Here is a 20,808-nt window from a genome sequence, read left to right as displayed (position 1 = left end):
CCACTCCTTTATATTCTTCCTTGATTACTTCCACCTCCTTACAAACTTCTTCAAATTTAATCCTTCAATTTCATCTAACTCTTCTCCATCACTCAAATCATAAATGGGAGGATGAAAGAAATCTACCTCCACTTTGCTTTCTATTTCACCGAGAGAAGGTTCTTCAAGTTCAAAGGATTCACTACCAAGAAGGTTTGATGCATGATCTTCATCACCAAGGGAACTTAATTCTTGCTCTAATCCTTCCAAGTCTTCATTCAACAATTGTTTTGGAGGTTGTGCACTCTCCTCCTTAACATCAAATTCAATCTTTTTGGAGGAATTTTCTATAACTCTAGATTCCTATGGAGGTTCCGCATCCCCTAAGTCTTCAAGCACTTTTTCCTCTTCTTCAACAATCATAGGTTCCTCCAATTGTTCTAATATAAAGCAACATTCCTCATTTTCCACCGGATTTTCCAATCCCTTCTTCATGCTATGCTTTTCAAATGATTCTCCACATGTGGCCATGGGAGTTCCTTGAGTGCTCAAACATAGGGAGGCTAATCGGTTTACCACCTCTATCAAGGCGGCCGTGGATTCTAGTGCCTCCCTTTGCATTTCTCTTTGTCCTTGAAGTAACAAAGTGAGAGAATCATCCACTGGGGCATGGGGTGGATAGGAGGGTTCATTATTTTGGAGAAAGGGTTATTAATAGGAAGGTGGTTCTTCTTGATAAAAATATAGAGGTGGTGTATATGAAATTTCTGGTCCTTGGAAGTATTGATGTTGGAATTGTGGTGGCTCTATGGATTTTCTAACATAATGGTCACAAGGATGAGGTAAGGGTGATTGATTATATGATGGATGAGGGTCATAGGAAGGTGTTTGGTAAAAAGGGGCTTTTGAGTATGGTTGAGGGCTATGTTGAGGATGAGGCTCATAGGCATGTGGTGGTTGTTCACAAGTACAATAAAGACTACCACATCCACTAGATTGATATGCATAAGGAGGGGAATTATACCTATAAGGGACCAGAGGAGGTTGTTGCCAATAAAGTTGTCCATAAGCTTGAGGCTCCTCCCACCTTTGATTGTTCCATCCGTGATGCATATTCTCATTGTAGTCTCCACTTCCTAGAACATAGTTTGAACCAAACTCATAGACAAAATGGTGAGAATTCATGATAGCGAGAGCAAATGAAAACAAAATCAAATAAGACTAGCAAGAACTAACAAAGAAACAAAAGGCAAACATATTCACGATATTCACATATATACAATAACCAATAACAAGCGTACATTTGCAATTCCCCGGCAACGGCGCCATTTTGATGAGTGTGTTTTTTGTATGGTTTAGAATTTCACAATAAATTCTCGTTACAAGTATAGTTTCTAAACCAACAAACAATCCTCTCATGCAAAAATTTGGTCGTCACAAGTAACAAACGCCAATAAAATTAATAACCGAAGTATTCAAACCTCGGGTCATCTCTCAAAGGAATTGCAGGGAAGTGTTCTTCCTATTGGTTATGGGATAAGTATTTTCGGGTTTTGAATAAGGAACATGAAAGATAAATTGCAAGTAAAAGAACTGAAATGCTAAAAAGGTCTTGGCTAGGGTTGATGGTTAAGGATCTATATCCGTGTTACTAACCACAACATGATAATTGCAAGCATCAATCTCATTAAGTCATCCTCTAACAAGTGAAGGAAAGTCAAATGAGCTACACCAATCCTAATCCATAAGTCCTAGCCAAGGCTAGAGTCAATGGAAACCAATTATCAAGACTTGTACATTAGCAACTCAATTTCACCTAAGTTACCATCCCAAGCCAAGAACACAAAAATCTACTCTAACATCCTTCCAAGCATTTAATCAAACACTTGGAAGGCATAAAGGGAAAGCAAGATAAAATTGCAAGAAAAGTAAATCTACAACTATCAATTGTAAAGAAATTAACAACAACAATTCAAATCAACGATAAAGGAACATGAAACCTAAATTGCATTAAAGAGAAGTAGAAGAAACAAGAGTACATCAACAACAAAGTAAATAATTACAAAGATTAAAGTACAAAACTAGAGAAGCAAAAGTAGAGGAACAAGAATTTGTAAAGGAAAAGTAAATCAAAGCATAAATAGAACCTAGATCTAAGAAATCCTAATCTACCTCTAACCTAATTCTAGAGAGAAGAGAAAGCTTCTCTCTCTAGAAACTAACTAAAGCATGATGTAAACTCAACTATGTGTTCGCCTCCCCCCCTTTGACTACTCTTGATTTCTCCATGTAATAGGCTCTGGAATGAGTTGGATTTGGGCCTGGGAATCCCAGAAATCACCCCCAACGTTTTCACTTTAATGAAGTCACGTGCGAGTATTGACGCGTACACATGGGTTACGCGTACGCGTCGCTTGGCAGTTTGCTATCCACGCGTACGCGTCACCATGCGACTTCAATTCCACGTGTGCGCGTCTGCTATGCGAGTGCGTCGACGAGTGCATCCCAAATCCTTGATTTTTCATGATTTCTCCACTTTACATGCTTTTCTCTTCATTCGTTTGATCCATTCCTAGCCTTTTCAACCTGAATTCACTAACACACACATCAAGGCATCTAGTGGAATCATAGGTGAATTAAAATTAGCAAATTAAGGGCCTAAAAATCATGTTTTTACACTTAAGCTCAAATTAAGAGAGAATCATGAAACCATGCTATTTTAGTGAATAAATGTGGGAAAAGGGTGATAAAATCCCCTAATTTCAGCATAGAATGCACCACGAAATAGTGGTGCATCATGTTGCGCACAAAAGGAAAGAATGCTCTGCCAAGGGGATGCCAAACTTGGCTCCCCTGGCGTTTGGGGCAGGAATTTCAAAAAAAAAAAGAACTGGCGCCAAACTTGGGTTACACCAAGTTTGGTGTGGAGAGGGACTACTCGACACGGGTTCTGCGGGGCCAAACGCCCCATTCTTCAAGTTTGGTGCTGACTTGGGTAATCTGGCCTATAATAAACCGAATCTCCTCTATTCTCAATTAAAATCCCATTCCTATGGTCCCCTATTCAATCACAAGATCCCCTTTCCCTTTTACAAACCCCTAAACTAAGCCCTTGCCCCCTTCACATCCCCACTACATGCCAACAACCCCCCTAATACCCGTGACCCCCAACCCCTGTAGTAACCCCTTCCTTGCTTCCAATCACCTTCCCCAAAGATTCTCCTTCCTTCCTAATATATTCCTTTTTCCAAGCCCCAGCACCCCATCCCCCTCAACACACCCACCACATATCCCAATCATTCTTTCCTTCTTCAGATCACAACACACATCCACTCAATCCTTCCCTCTCTATACTCCTCTAACCACAAAGACCCCTCTAACCTTCTCCTCTTAAGCAGAACACATTCCGCTCAGCTCATCCCCTCTTCGTCCTTCTTTCCCCCTCCTCTGTCCTTCCCTTCTATTTTATTCTACTTCCTCTTTAACTGAAAAGAAATTTTTAGCATTGTAGTTTATTTTCTTCTGTTTTAATTTCTGCTTTCCCTTTTCTTCCCCTTTGCATTTCTTTATTTTGCTCGGGGATGAACAACAGTTTTAAGTTTGGTGTTGTCGCTTTGCTGGTTTATTCTATTACTTTCATGGCACTAAAGACCACCCAACCCTCCAAGAAGAGAAAAGAAAAGGAATCGGCCACCGGTTCTCATGATGCAAGAAGATTTTGCTCTAAACTACATGAAGAGAATTTTTATGAGGTCACTAGCAAGAGTTCAGTTTTGCCAGAAGTGCAGTTCAATCTCCAACCAGATGAATATTTGGAAAATCAGACCAAATTAAGAGAAAAGGATGGCAACTTCTGTGCAATCTGCACACACAGGTTGGACAATTGATGATTCAAGAATTCTATGGGACCTGTGGATTACTTACAAGGATGTGTCTGCAGTCAATGAAAGGAACCACAAAAGCTTTGTAAGGGAAAAAGTCATTGATTTTAGCCCAGAGATTATCAGACAGACCCTCCAGATAACACGGACTGTGCCCTCACTTCACTCTTACTCTGAGAGGGCGAATAGAGATCAGCGACTAGAGCAAGTAGTCACTGACATATGCATTCCAGATGCCCAGTGGAAATTGGGGGCAGAGGGAACCCCATGCCACATTAGAGTCGGTGACTTGACTACTTTGGCTAAGGGATAACACCATTTTATTCGCTGGTCTATCATGCCCGCAAGTAACTGGTCTGAGTGCACTGTGGAACCAGGCCATTATGATTCACTGCATTCTGTTGGGACAGCAAGTGGAGGTGGAGGACGTTATTGCTCAGCAAATTTACCATGTAGCCACCAGCACCATCCCGAATGCTAGGTTGGGCTTCCTACATCTCATCTTTCGCCTCTGAGAGGCTGCTAGGGTGAAGATAGAGAATGATTTTCCTATCCCAGTCAAGAAGCCCATCATGAGGAGAACTTTGGAACTGGTAAGGGAACATCAGACACTCCCAAGAATAGAACAGGCTGAAGAAGGAGCTCAAGAGGAGCAGCCACTGCCTCAGGGACACTACTTTCCACCCCAAGAGTACTGGTAGCAGCTCGCATCCTCCATGGAGCAAATGAGAGTCACTAACGACAGCCGCTAGCAGTAGTACACTGCGTCTGTACCACTCTTAATAGGATGAGAGCTGCTCAGGAATTTTAGCTGGAGGAGATCTCTCAGGTGAGATAGGATTACAGCCGCCTGAGAGGACCGTACTGAGCATAGCCAGAGGAGAGAGATCCCCACCAGGGAGATTGAGGTGGCTCAGTTTCTTTTCACTTTCCATATTATTTTGCTGTTTTTATGATTAGGTTCCTGTTTTCTGCTATTTTATTTTAATTACTGCATGATCTTTTGTTATTTCAATTCCTAGGTTCTAGTTTAATTTGCTGTCTATTTTGTTATTTAATTTTCATTCTGAAAGGGTGTCTCGTGTATTTCTCACTGAGCTTGAAATCAAAAGAAAAGAAAGAAGAAAAAGATGTAATGCATGAGTAAAAGAGTTTATAACAGGAAGTAGTCTTATTTAATCAAATGTGGTGGTGTTCTCTTTGATTCTGAATGCATAATATGAACAGTGCATAGTTGAAATTGAATCAAAGGATGTTGGTGCATAAGGAATAGGAATTTAGAGAACCATTATGAATTTTCTGAAATTAGTGAAAGTTAATCCTTGAAGCAAAATAAACAGCAAGGGAAGAATAAAAATCAAGGTCCAAGGCTCTGAGCATCAATGACAAGGGAGGTCAGACATGATTAAAAGCTCAAAGAGTTGTTTCCCTAGTCATATGCTTGTGGTGTTCTTGTGTCAAGTAGTCCTTGTGACAGAACGTTTAGAGTCGAGATCAAATGCATTTAGTAGAGTATGCCAAAGGCTTTAAGCACCACTATCTAGGAATAACTGAAAGAAAAATTAGAACTTCAAGAGAGTTCCCCGGTTAAGTGCTTGTGGTGTTCTTGTGTCAATTAACCCTTGAGATAGAACATTTAAAGTCACGGCTAGACTCAAAGTGGAAAGCACCAATTCATTGAGAATTAAAGAATCCCTGCTATGTTCAAGGATTAAACTGGTGTATAAAGATCAGAAAATTCATAATATGATCCGGATTCCAATTCCGAATGATATTGACATTCCTCTTATTCAAAGTAGAGTGAGATGCCAAAACTGTTCAGAATTACAATGGATAAGCCCCACTTTAAGAAGAGACATGAGCATAACTGAACTCTCACTTCTCATGTAAATTCATGTCTTAACCATGTACTAATTTTGGTTGCTTAAGGACAAGCAACAATTCAAGTTTGGTGTTGTGATGCGTAAGCATCTTCTCTATCTTTTCCTACTGAATTTGCATTTGAATTGATAATTTTAATCAAGATTTAATATATTTTATCCACTATGAATGATACTTTGAGTTGTGTGAAAGTATGTTTATTTCAAGTATCATTTTGGATGAATTTAACAGAGATGGAGCCAAGGATGGAGAATGGAGGGAACGCATGCTGGTTGGTTGAAGCCAAACTTGAGAACACTCAAGTTTGACGCCAACCAAGAAGGAACAAGGAAAGCTTGCTGCCACCTCCATCCCAAACTTGGATTCCCCAAGTTTGGTGCCACCAAGAAGCCCCAAGGAGAATACACGCTACCATCTCCACGCCGAACTTGAATTTACTCAAGTTTGGCGCCAACACAAGGACTCCAAAGAGAGGCTTACGCACCACTCCACACCAAACTTGGGTTACTCCAAGTTTGGCGCCAACTCAAGGCAAGCCCAAGGAATTCTATGCCTAGTCCATACCAAACTTGGATTCTTCCATGTTTGGCGCCAACCCTAGTGCGATTGGTGGTCCCAAATTCGTTCTACAAAGGCTGCACAAATCCTTCAATTAAAATCTGATTAAACTTTTATTTTATTTATAATTAGGAAAAGATATAATTTAATTTAGGAAATATATTTTACATTTATGAGGATTAGATATAAAAGGGAAAAGAATCAGCACTTCAGGCTTTTCTCTTCTCTTCTACCTCATTCCGCAGTTTACAGTTTTTACGAATGCTAGTTTTCTCTCTGAACCATGAGCAACTAAACCTCTATTGTTAAGGTTAGGAGCTCTGTCTATTGTATGGATTGATAATATTATTTTTCTATTTTAATTCATGTACTGATTTATAATTTAAGAATTGTTTTCGTTCTTTATCTTATGAATTTGGGTGGAACATAAATATGACCCTTGTTCTAATTGAGTTCTTGCATAACTTGGAAAAGCTCTTTACTTGAACAACAGCTTGAAAACACATTCTCCTAAATTTCTAATTATCTAGACTTAATGGTATACGTGACATATAATCCTCTTATATTTGGGTAATTAGGGTTTCTGTGGCATATAACTACAATTGAACTTCACCCTCTAATTGGAATTAAGTGACCAAGGAATTGGTGGTTGATGAGAGTTAGAGGAGACTAAAAAGGTCTAAGGAATTATGGTTTAGTCACATATAGTTTGCCATGAATTAAATCTTGCATCATTAAAATATTTAGTAAGAAAAGTCAATCCGGAAAATAGATAACTCCGAAGCCTTAACTGTTTCTCCATATATTATTCACAACTTATTTACTGCTTGCTTTCTTATATTCTGATATTCTGAATTTACTGTTAATGCATTTGAACCCTCAAACCACCATTTCCAGCTTGTCTGACTAAGCCAATCACTCAATCATTGTTGCTTGATCTATCAATCCTCGTGGGATCGACCCTCATTCACTTGAGGTACTACTTGGTACGACCCGGTGCACTTGCCAGTTAGTTTGTGGGTTATAAAATCCACACCATAGATCTTAGTCAGAAGATTAAAAAATATGATAGTTGTTGTGAAAAGTACATAAAATAGATAAATAAATAAAACGTTACTAGATAGATGTGAAATCAGAGATGAGAGAACCGTTGAGGCTTCGGAGATGCTTCTTGCTTCTGGATCATCTTTTCTCACTATCTATTCCAACTTCTGATTGATTCATTCCATGGAAGGCTGTAAATGGTTAATGTCGGGTCAATGGTCATTAATCTCCTCTACTTCAGATCAAGCGCTGGGTCAGCGCCATCCAATCTGAACAGAGGTGAAGCTCCTGCAGTCCATTCCCTTGGTGATCCCTGGTTCTAGCCTATACCATAAAGGCCCTAATTGCCCCGTACCTCGGCTGCACTGATGTCTCCAAGTACCCAACTAAGTCGTGGATTAGCCGTCTAAGAGATGTATAATCAAGCTTGTGGTTTAGTACTATCCCGTTAAGGACTCGCACGAACCCATGTGAAATAGGGATGACAGTTAAGTTACACTCCCAATTCATTAGGATGAAGAACGAAGATACATCTTAGAATGGAATCAAACATACATTGAAATAGAATAGTGATATTATTAATCCATAAGAATCAGCAGAGCTCCTAACCTTAACGTAGGAGGTTTAGTTGCTCATAGCTTACAGAAAATTGATGTAAACCATGTAGAATGGCCAAGAGCTCCTAACAAGAGTGAACTCTTATCTATATATACTAATCTAATAACTAAGGATTACAAAAATAAGATAAACTAGTCTTGTAGTGCAAAAATCCACTTTCTGGGCCCACTTGGTGAATGTTTGGGCTGAAATTGAGTGAAGCCACGAGTTGGTACTCCCTCTGAGGCATTGGACGTGAGCTTTGGACTCCTAAATGAGCGTTGGATGCCAGCTACTCCATTTTGGGTGTTAGGCGCTAGGAAGAGGGTTGGTGGTTTGCGTTGAATGCCAGTTTTTGGCCTTTATTTCCAAAGCAAAGTATAGAGTATTACATATTTCTAGGAAGACCTGGATGTTAGCTTTTCATATCCATTGAGAGCATGCCATTTGGACTTCTGTAGCTCCAAAAATAGAGGTCAGAATCTGACAACATCTGCAGTCCTTTCTCTGTCTCTGAATCAGACTTTGCCAAACTCCTCAATTTCAGCCATAAAATACCTGAAATCATCATAAAACACAACAACTCAAAGTAGAATCCAAAAATATGAATTTTTCACTAAAACATATGAAAATATAATAAAACTTAAACAAAACATTACAAAAACTATATAAAAATGATGCAAAAAAGTGTATAAAATATTCGCTCATCAGAGGGATTGGGCATGGAATCTGATGATGCTCTCTGGGCATACCAGACTGCATTCAAAACCCCCATCGAGATGTCCCCTATCAGTTGGTCTATGGAAAGGCCTGCCACCTACCCGTAGAATTGGAACACAGAGCTTACTAGGCAACAAGGTTCCTTAACTTTGACGCCAAGGCCGCAGGAGAAAATAGGTCACTCCAACTTAACGAGCTACATGAATTCTGACATACTACATTTGAGAATACTAGAATCTACAAAGAAAGATCCAAGAAATGGCATGATCAGAGGATTTGTTCCAGAGTCTTTGAGCCTGGCCAGTAGGTTCTACTCTTTAATTCTTAACTCAAGCTCTTCCCTGGAAAACTCAAGTCACGATGGACTGGACCTTTTGTGGTCACTAGAGTGTCGCCGTATGGTTATATAGAACTTTGGAGCCAATATTCCGATAAAAGATTCATCGTCAATGGCCAACGAGTCAAACACTATTTAGGGGACCCAATTGAGCAAGAGGATTCCACCCTCCTACTGACATGACAACAGCGTTGTCTAGCTACTGACAATAAAGAAGCGCTTGCTGGGAGGCAACCCAGCCATTTGTATAGTATGTTTTCTTTCCTACGTTTATTTTAAGTTTAAGTTCATATTTTTCTAATTTTCATTAATTTCTCTGTTTTTCCCTTGCTTTTTAACATTTGTGATCATGTGCAGCGCTTAGAACAGGAACGGGTACGCATAGGATGGAAAACAGAACACCCTAGAGATACTCCTTAGTGGCGTTGAACACCAGAACTGGCACCCAGCACCAGAAGAGGAGGGGAAATAGGCGTTTAACACCCATATAGGAGCATTTGGGCCAATTTTTTTCCTTATAGGGCGTTCAACACCCATTCTTGGCGTTGAACGCCCCATTCTATAAAAAAAGAAGTTTGATCCCCAACTGGCATTCAACGCCAGATATGGGCGTGGAACGCCCAGAAAGGGGAGGGCAATTTTCAAAATCTTCAAGAGAGAGAGACAGAGAGACAGAGAGAGACAAAGAGACAGAGAGAGTTGACTTTCCAAAGCAAATCTTTTCCAACCTTATCTTTTCAAGACATATCCTTCCATTTCATATTCTTTTCATCCTACATTTTGAAATTAAACCTCTTCAAACTCAAAATCTATTTTTTCAATAATTTCAATATTATTTATTCACACCATATCCTTTTCACATCACACCTTTCCATTTCAAATCTTTTCCAAACTAACCATATCCTTTTGTTTTTTCAAATCATATCTTTACATATCCTATCTTTCCACTCATATCTTGTTTATCTTTCTTGATCTTTATTCTTTTCTTTTCCCATTAATATTAAAATTTTGTTATCTTACCCCATCTATTTTTAATAGTTTAAATTCGAAAACACACCCCTCCCACTCCTATTAATACACGTTCCCAGCCCCCTCACTCACGCCTCACACTCCTCTAACTTATGTCCTCTCTGATTCTTCCCCCTGTGTTCTTCTCTCTTTTGCTCGAGACGAGCAAACCTCTTAATTTTGGTGTTGCATACGCTCTGCTCTTTCACTTTCTCACACTTCATGGCACTAAAGAGTGGAGAATCTATCTCAAGAAACAAGAAAGAAAAGGATCCTTCAACTGTTGCTTATAAGGCTTATAGGTTTTATTCAAAGCTTCACGAGGGTCACTACTATAATGTAGTAAGCAGGAAGACAATAATTCCAAAAGTCAAGTTCGAACCGAAGGAAGATGAATATCAGGAGATTCAAGAGCAGATCAGAAAGAGGGGTTGGAACATTCTGGCCAACCCTACAACTAAGGTTGGAATCCTAAAAGTCTGAGAGTTTTATACAAATCTATGAAGGACGGACAAACAAAGGAAAGAGGGACCGAAATTCAACCTATAGCGCACCATGGTCCGAGGAAAGAACTTGCATTTTGGTCTGGATAAAGTGAGGTAAACTTTCAAGTTGGCCCCACTAAAGGATGATCCTAACTCCTTCAACAGGAGAGTACACGCTGATCCAAGGCTAGACCAAGTCCTACAGGAAATATGTCTCCCTAGAATACAGTGGAAAATCGATAAAAAGGGTCAGCCAAACCAACTGAGGAGGATGGACCTCAAGCCAGTTGCTAGGGGATGGCTGGACTTTATTGTGCGCTCTATCTTTCCCACTAGCAACTGCTCTGAGGTCACAGTGAGGCAGGCTATGATGATCCACTGCATCATGTTTGGCAATGAAGTGGAAATTTAACAAATAATCCCTTGTGAGATGTACAAAATCGCAGCCAAGGCCTCAACTCAATCCAAGCTGGCATTTCCACACCTCATCTCTCGCTTGTGTGACGAGGCAAAAATCATGATTGACAGAGACACATTCATTGCAGCAGATGACCCAATCACCCAGGAAAGCATGGAGCACACTAGGGAACCGGTGCAAGCCAGAACTCAAAGGCCAGTTTCCCCCTCTAAGAGGAAGACGCCTGAGCAGCCTCAAGAACAGAGCGTCCCTCTAATTGAATATTGGGCTCAACTGGCAGCATCCATTGAACAGTTGAGATCCATAGTGGACCAACTAAAAAATGAGCAAAAAGACCAGTTCCAGATGCTTCACAAGCAGACCGAATTACAAGAGAGCCAAGGTCAAGACTTAAAGGAGTTGAAGCGCCAGAAATTCTTAAAAGAGGGAAGCGTTTACCATGAGTGAGGTGGTTGAGTTCCATCTCTCCTATTCTATCCCTATTTTTAGTACTTTACTTTCTATTTTTCAATTCTAGGCTACATGACCACCATTAGAATTTCCCATTTTCTAGTTTAATAGTTAATTTCAGTTTTTGTTGATTAAGGTTTAAGATGTTTCACGTATCCCCATTGGACTTAAATAAGATTTTAAATTAAGAAGCAATAAAATACAAAAGGTCTTGAGTTTATTTCCAGTCGTTCTACTTATGCCAAAGTGGTGGCCTTATCTTTATTTTATGAATGCGTGAATTAACTATGCATGATTGATATTGAAGTTGAGTATATTGGCTCTTGAAGAACAATGAATTTAGAAAAATATTACTAATTCTCTGAAAAATAAAAAAGATTGATTTTTGAAGCAAAAGAAATAGCAAAAAGAAAAGAAAAAGAGATTTTAAAAAGAGCAAAGATCCAAGGCTTTGAGCATCAATGGTTAGGAGGGTCAAAATTGTCCTGAAAAGCTCAATTGAGTTTCTATCCCTAACTAAATGCTTGTGGTGTGAAGATGTTAAGTAAAAAGCTTGAGACTGAACAGTTAAAGTCGTGATCCAAAGCTAAAAGAGTTCGCTTAAGAACTCTGAGCACCATTCTCTGGGAATTTAAACAAATCTAAATTCGAATTCAAAGGGTTCCCCCAGTTAAGTGCTTGTGGCATTTATGTATCCGGTGGTAATACTTGAAAACAAAACGCTTAGAGTCACGGCTAGGCTTAAAGGTGCAAAGCACCAAAAAGAAGCTGTGTTCAAGAATCAAGAAAAGCTAAAAGAAGAGAATCAATAATATCATCCCAATTCTAAGTTCCAAAGGATGCCAATATTTCTGAGCTTCAAGGGAAAGTGAGATGTCGAAGCTATTCAAAAATAAAGAACTCATAGCTGATGGTGTATTTTTGGAAAATGAATTCCAACACCTAAAACTAACCGGCAAGTGTACTGGGTCGCATCAAGTAATAATAACTCACATGAGTGAGGTCGATCCCACAGGGATTGAAGGATTGAGCAATTTTAGTTTAGTGGTTGATTTATTCAAGTGAATCAAGTGTTGGTTTGAGTGGTTTGTAATTGACAGAAGCTAAATTGCATGAAATGTAAAGGGAGAGGGAGGAATTGCAGTAAATTAAAGAGAACAGAAAGTAAAAGTGCTGAATCTTAAAGAACAAGTAAATTAAATTGCAGAAGCTTAGATTACAAGAAATGTAAATGAAGGTAAATTGCTTGAATTATAAAAGGGTTCACGGAGCTGGGATTGTAGAAATTAAACAAGCAGAAGTGAAATAACAATTAACAGAGAAGGAGATGAATTGAATTGAAGTAGATCTCAAACAGAAAAGTGAAAATGCTTGAAGAATGAAAAATAGAAAGTAAATGTAGCATAATTGCAGAAGTTAAAAGAGAAATTGGAGATCTCAGGAGTGGAAGAGACTAGAAAATAAGTCTAGATCTCAAATCCTTCCTTGATCTAAAAAGAACAATTGGGAAAGAAAATGGAAAAGTAAATTGCAGAAAAAGTAGAAGAGTGAAAGCAGTAAACAGAATTTGCAATCAAATCAAAGTTCTTAGAATTATGCAGAAGTATAAAACAAGAGATCTCAATGTGATATTGAAACAGAATTTCTTCAATTCTTCACCCAAGATCCAAGACAAGAAGTAAAGAGTGCTCAAGTAAGAACAAGGAAGAAGAGAGATCAATTCTCCTTCCAAATTCTCCAAGATCCAATTTCAAAGTAAAAACTCTAAAAATTATAAAATGAAAATTCTCAAAGAAGCAAAAGGTCCTAACTAAATCAAACTAGCTTCTATTTATACACTTTCTATTCTTGGATTTAAGAATTTGGGTGGGCTTTTTAATTTGGTGAAGAATTGAATTTAATTTGAATTTTGGTCCATTATTTAGCCCAAGAGTGTTGCTCCCAGTGGAGTGCTCTGCTCTTGTGGGGAGCAGAGCATCAATGCTTGTGTTGGAGCTCTTTGTTGCGTGCCAAGGTTGGAAAGCATTCAGGATAGCGCTTCACTCTTGTGGGGAGCGGAGCATTATGGCTTGTGTTGGAGCTTGTCTTGTGCGCACACCAAGTTTCCTGCCCGTGTCATGTTGCACGCTCCAAGCTTCCCTGGCCGTGTCAAACTTGTGCAAAGAATGAGGAGAGTAGCGCTCTGCTCTCCTTGGGAGCGTAGCCCTCCTTTTGCTTGGGTGAGGTCCCAAGTTCAAAACTTTGTGGGAGCCTTTTGGTGCAAATTTCCTTGGTTTCTTGTAGCGCCTTCTCTCCATTCTTCATGACTACCCTTGGTTCGAATCCTTGTGAATGCAATTTGGCCAAGTTTTTCTCATTTTCCTTAGTGAGTAGCGCTCCTTCACTCCCCCTTGCTCATGAGTTCGAACCTTGTATCCTTCACTACAAACTTTGTTTTTTGGATTTATTCTTGAGTGAAGCCCGATAATGCTCTCAAGGAGAGCGGAGCATTATTCTTCTCTCCTTTCTTTCTTGGTTCCAAATTGTGCTCCGCTCTCAACGGGAGCGTAGCATCAAGCCTTGCTTCCTTAGTTTTTTTGTTGTGCTCCCAGTAGAGTGTTGTGGCTTGCCTCCTTCATTGTGCCACGCCTCTTTGTTTCTTTTGCCACATTCTTCTCTTCCTTGGGCCATACTTCTTAGGCCACGCTTTCTTATTTTCTTCTTTTCTTCACCTACAAGTAATCCAAACAACCAATCAAAGTATCACCAAATTCACAAGGTTTATAAATCATTTAAATATCAATTAAATTTAGCTTAAACCTCATGATTTAGTATCAATTAAATGGTGGTTGATTGATTCAAAGAAACCATGCAATTCCATTCCAAATTACTTACTTACAATGCAAGAAAGTGTATAAAACCTAATAAAAACAAAGAAAAAGACTAGTAAAACTAGGCTAAGATGACTTGTCATCACAACACCAAACTTAAAGCTTGCTTGTCCCCAAGCAAGAAAAGAATTATGCTCAAAGGTTCTTTCAGTTAAAAGTGGATTGAAGAACAGCTTTTCATATCCTATGAGTGAAGTGATTAAGTGACAGTGGGGTGAACTCTAAGTTATATGCTCATGCAAGGGCTTCAGTACTTACTAGTCCCTACATCTTGGAAGTCTTAGGTCTTAGAACTTTCATCCAAATAATATCATGGAAATCTCTCTAAAGGTAATCACCTTGAAGCAGCTTATAATTTCTGTGTTTTGGCCTTGACTCTAAGTGTCATGTCTCAAAGCAGCTCTGTAGATAAGCTTTCAATCAATACTCCTAAACCAGTTGGTTTTAAGGTATTAGGTGTTAAAGCACCCCTAAGGATTTACTTGCTCAAGCTTCTCTCTTTGACACAATTCGACCACAAGCATTTACTAGGACAATAACTTTTTGAGTTCTTGTTTCTTTCTTCTTTTCTGCCTAGTAATTGATGCTCAGAACCTTGGGCCATGCTCTTTTGTTTTTGTATTTTCTTTATTTTCTTTTGTTTGTTGCTTCTTGGATCAATAAATGTTTGAGAATCTCCACAATGCTTCTTTGAACTCTATGTCCTGCCTATGAGCTCCCATGCAAGTTTTCACAAGCATGCAACCTCAGTGCATAATCATACAACTAGAACCACCACTTCTCCTAATCTTTTTCTTGCCTCAAACTATTTAATTCTTTAATCCTTCTTTTCAAAGAACTGTCATGTGATGCTTTTTTTTTTGAGACATTGAGTGCAAACAAGTTTGGAGAGTATAGGTTTGTGAATGATCAGGCATCTTAATTATTGAATTACAGAGGAACTATACTAGACAGAAAGACAGATAGGGGTATAATATCACTTTCAATCATAGCAGTGATGCAAAATAATCATTTAACAATACAACCTTTTGGAGTTTGCTTGCTTTACTCCTCATCATCATCATTGCTGGTTTTCACATTCCTTTTTCCTTTTTTTGGTTGGTGATGCTTAATCCTTCCAAAAACTTGTATGATACTCTGCAATGATATTGAAAGTTGCTTGTTCCCAAGCACTTGAAAAATGATTAGTATGCATGAGTTATTTATGGGCTTTTGAACTTACTTTGGTGTGGGAACACCAAAATTAGTACCTTGCCAATGGTTCTCATGCATCAGATTGACCTTATGTAAAACTCTTTTTCTTTGCTACTGGTGATAGAACTGAAATCTGTGAAACAGCAGATTGGTTAATTAGTTTATCTGATTGCTTGAGGCCAGCATTATGCAGAAGGTGAGAATGTATTTTCTGATGAAGTTTTTGGTGGAACACCAAATTTAAAATCCTTCATTCTCCCTTAGATTGTTTTGGTGTGCAACACCAAACTTAGCTTCTTGCAGTACAGATAAAACTAATTGACCTTTTTATTAACATAGCTATGAAAAGAAAACTACCTCAGGTTGGGTTGCCTCCCAACAAGCGCTTCTTTATTGTCACTAGCTTGACATCCTCCATCCTCTAATCATGGAAGTTGAGAATTTTGTTGCCTTTGATTTTCTCCTCTTACTGTGGGCTTTCTTTCCTCTATTTCTTCTTGAGGAACTTCTCTGTGGTGCTTCTCTTTGATGATTGTTTCATTTTCCATAGCCTTCTCACTTTCCTCTATGATTGCTTTCCATTTCTCCCACCTAGCAACTTTTTCATTGTCTTTCAGGTTATCTTCAGTGGCTCTGGGGAAAGTATTTGCCCTCTTCTCACCCATCATTGCAAAATTCTTAGCTAGTTATTCCATTTGCCTCTCAATTCTTCTGATTGAGGCTTCTTGGTTCTTTGTTGTCACCTCTTGGTGCTTCATCATTCTCTCTATTAAGATCTCCAAGTTGGTGATCATCTGAGAGTCTTGTGAGATTGGTTGGTTGTGGAGTGTTGGGGGTTGGAAGGGTGTGTGTTGTGGTGGTGTGTAGTGGTTGTTATTGGTATGGTGGTGTTTTTGGTGGTTTGTGAAGTTGGGGTTGTTGTAATTGAAGTCCCTTGGTCCTTGATTTTGATGCTCGATCCTCCTCCAGTTGGAATGAGTCCTCCAGGGTAGGTTGTACACATCACCCTGAGACTTGTGTTGGAACAGGCTTGAGGTACTGTTTGGAGAGTGTAATCGCTCATGACTTTGTTGCTCATAGTTAATTGCTCCAAAACCTTTTTCAGGTTGATTCCAACCATGTGAATTTTGAGGTAGGTTGTATGCATTTACTACAGCAGTTCGCAGCTCATTGATTCTTCTGATCATCAACTCTAGTTATTGCAGAGTTTGTTGATGCATCTGCTTGTTTTGGTTTACGACTGCATTTACACCTTCAATTTCCATCACCCCTTTCTCTTGTGTGGATGGTTGCACTTCTGCTTCTAGCTTGCCAATTTCCTTAGGTGGTTTCAACTTGGCCAGGAATTCACTCATTAGATCTTCCCATCTGATGATGCTTCCTTGTGGGAAGGCTTCAAGCCATTGAGCAACATCATTCATGGTGATGAGCGGATGCTTCAAGTCATGGGTTGCATTGTCATCTATGGTGAGGACACTATTCCCACAATTACTGAAGTTTGTTGAGTTCCCCTCCATGATCTGCACAATCACAAATAGTCCAAATGAAGATTGAATATACTCATGCCAAATTGTGGTTAGAGGATTAGTTGACACAATGTATCAAACAGTTGACAGGCTTGAAAGATCAATAGAAGAAAATTGCTTCTGTCATTTACTCAGTGAGCAGAAATACAAGAAACGCATAGAATCAGAAAAGCCAGAAAAATCCCACTCTATTGCTAAAGTGGGGTTTTAGTTATCTTAAGCAAAAATTCAAATAGTTAGTATGTTAGTAAAAACAAAAAATTAAAGAAACAGAAAAGAAAAAGTGCTTGATCTTGATCTCCACTTCACTTAATCATTGTCAATCTAATCAATCCCGGGCAACGGCGCCAAAAACTTGATGGTGTATTTTCGGAAAATAAATTCCAACACCTAAAACTAACCGGCAAGTGTACCGGGTCGCATCAAGTAATAATAACTCACATGAGTGAGGTCGATCCTACAGGGATTGAAGGATTGAGTAATTTTAGTTTAGTGGTTGATTTAGTCAAGTGAATCAAGTGTTGGTTTGAGTGGTTTGTAATTGACAGAAGCTAAATTGCATGAAATGTAAAGGGAGAGGGAGGAATTGCAGTAAATTAAAGAGAACAGAAAGTAAAGGTGCTGAATCTTAAAGAACAAGTAAATTAAATTGCAGAAGCTTAGATTGCAATAAATGTAAATGACTGAATCTTAAAATGCATAGAAGGTAAATTGCTTGAATTATAAAAGGGTTCAGGGAGCTGGGATTGCAGAAATTAATCAAGTAGAAGTGAAATAACAATTAACAGAGAAGGAGATGAATTAAATTGAAGTAGATCTCAAACAGAAAAGTGAAAATGCTTGAAGAATGAAAATAGAAAGTAAATGTAGCTTAATTGCAGAAGTTAAAAGAGAAATTGGAGATCTCAGGAGTGGAAAAGACTAGAAAACAAGTCTAGATCTCAAATCCTTCCTTGATCCAACAAGAACAATTGCAAAAGAAAATGGAAAAGTAAATTGCAGAAGAAGTAGAAGAGTGAAAGCAGTAAACAGAATTTGCAATCAAATCAAAGTTCTTAGAATTATGCAGAAGGATAAAACAAGAGATCTCAAGGTGAGATTGAAATATAATTTCTTCAATTCTTCACCCAAGATCCAAGACAAGAAGTAAAGAGTGCTCAAGCAAGAACAAGGAAGAAGAGAGATCAATTCTCTTTCCAAATTCTCCAAGATCCAATTTCAAAGTAAAAACTCTAAAAATTATAAAATGAAAATTCTCAAAGAAGCAAAAGGTCCTAACTAAAACAAACTAGCTTCTATTTATACACTTTCTATTCTTGGATTTAAGAATTTGGGTGGGCTTTTTAATTTGGTGAAGAATTGAATTTCATTTGAATTTTGGTCCATTATTTAGCCCAAGAGTGTTGCTCCCAGTGGAGTGCTCTGCTCTTGTGGGGAGCGAAGCATCAATGCTTGTGTTGGAGCTCTTTGTTGCGTGCCAAGGTTGGGAAGCATTCAGGATAGCGCTCCGCTCTTGTGGGGAGCGGAGCATTGTGGCTTGTGTTGGAGTTTATCTTGAGTGCACACCAAGTTTCCTGCCCGTGTCATGTTGCGCGCTCCAAGCTTCCCTGGCCGTGTCAAACTTGTGCAAGGAATGAGGAGAGTAGCGCTCTGCTCTCCTTGGGAGCGTAGCACTCCTTTTGCTTGGGTGAGGTCCCAAGTTCGAAACTTGGTGGGAGCCTTTTGGTGCAAATTTCCTTGGTTTCTTGTAGCACCTTCTCTCCATTCTTCATGACTACCCTTGGTTCGAATCCTTGGGAATGCAATTTGGCCAAGTTTTGCTCATTTTCCTTAGTGAGTAGTGCTCCCCCACTCCCTCTTGTTCATGAGTTCGAACCTTGTAGCCTTCACTAGCAAACTTTGTTTTTGGATTTATTCTTGAGTGAAGCCCGATAATGCTCTCAAGGAGAGCGGAGCATCATTCTTCTCTCCTTTCTTTCTTGGTTCCAAATTGTGCTCCGCTCTCAAGGGGAGCGTAGCATCAAGCCTTGCTTCCTTGGTTTTTTGTTGTGCTCCCAGTAGAGTGTTGTGGCTTGCCTCCTTCATTGTGTCACGCCTCTTTGTTTCTTTTGCCACATTCTTCTCTTCCTTGGGCCACACTTCTTAGGCCACGCTTTCTTATTTTCTTCTTTTCTTCACCTACAAGTAATCAAAACAACCGATCAAAGTATCACCAAATTCACAAGGTTTATAAATCATTTAAATATCAATTAAATTTAGCTTAAACCTCATGATTTAGTATCAATTAAATGGTGGTTGATTGATTCAAAGAAACCATACAATTCCATTCCAAATTACTTACTTACAATGCAAGAAAGTGTATAAAACCTAATAAAAACAAAGAAAAAGACTAGTAAAACTAGGCTAAGATGACTTGTCATCAATAACCCCATTCAATAATTGGAACTGAGCTTCATTGACAACTCTGAAGACCTTATGTATTTTTCTCTTCTTTAGTCCTATATTGTTTTTGGTTGCTTGAGGACAAGCAACAGTTTAAGTTTAGTATTGTGATAAGTGGATATCTTATACGCTTTTTCATAGCTTTTTCATTGTGTTTTAAGTTGGATTTTATTAATTTTATTATGTTTTAATGTGTTTTAATGAAAATTTCACCTTTTGGATGCTACTTTGATTTTTTGTGTTTTTTTCATGATTTTAGGTGATTTTTGGGCGATTTTCACAAAGTCTTGATCAAGAACGAAGAAAGGATAGTAGATGCTGTGAGATCCTAACCTTCATGCACTCCAATGAGCATATCTTGAGCTACAAAGGTCCAATTGATGCATTCTTCAGAGCGTTGGAAAGCTATACCTACCACTACAAGAAAAACACCCATTCAGGTACATCTGAAAAGTGTAGCCAAAAGTGAAAAAAAATGATGCCTTAGGCTACGGTTACGCTTTTTGGGCTACGGCTATGCTTTTTGGGGTGATTCCTATTCGGCCATTGCCTATTCTCAAAGGCTACGCTTTTCTGCACTAAAGGCTACGCTTTTGGCGTTTGGGAATAGGCTACGCTTTTCAAGTGATGCTGTGCAGGACCAAAGGCTACGCTTTTCGGCTTCCATTTTTACTAGAATAGGCTACGCTTTTCAAGACTATTGCATCACCTGTCAAGCGTAGCCACATTATATTCCATGGCTACTTTTTATAAGTGTAGCCTTAGATCCCTCATTTTTTTTTGTATACTATAGCTACTGTATATAAGTGTAGCCTTAGGTCCCTTATTATTTTTTTTCTTATATATATATATATATAATATATATATATAATAATAATAATAATAATAATAATAATAATAATTCTACATTTTTAATTAAATGAGTTAAATATTATAAAATAAAAATAAATACATAATTATACTAAATAATTTTTTTAAATAATAAAAATTATCTATAACCAAAATATATTTATAATAATGATCCAAAAGTACTAGAATAATGTTAATTTTAAATATTCATACATCTCATATTAAAATAAACATAGCCATATCAAAATAACTATGATATCACTTAGAATTTACTACTAATACTCTATAAAAAACTAAAATATTATATCCTACATAAGTATCTTCTAATAAAAGTCATTAGTCAACTATACATGTATCCATTCCCAACACTACTCTATCTTAGCCAATAAATCACAATAATAATCAACTTAATCTTCATTATCATCATCCTCAACATTATCCTGCATAATTATATAGAAAAGTAATTAGAAAAATATTTATAATGACATTTGCGATTATAAAAATTAAAAAACCAGACTCAAAACTATCAATGACTGATATCATTAATCCTTTCTGTACCGTGGACAAGT

Source organism: Arachis hypogaea, chromosome 11 (assembly GCF_003086295.3).
Source record: "Arachis hypogaea cultivar Tifrunner chromosome 11, arahy.Tifrunner.gnm2.J5K5, whole genome shotgun sequence".
NCBI lineage: Eukaryota > Viridiplantae > Streptophyta > Magnoliopsida > Fabales > Fabaceae > Arachis > Arachis hypogaea.
This window is presented reverse-complemented; position numbering follows the sequence as displayed.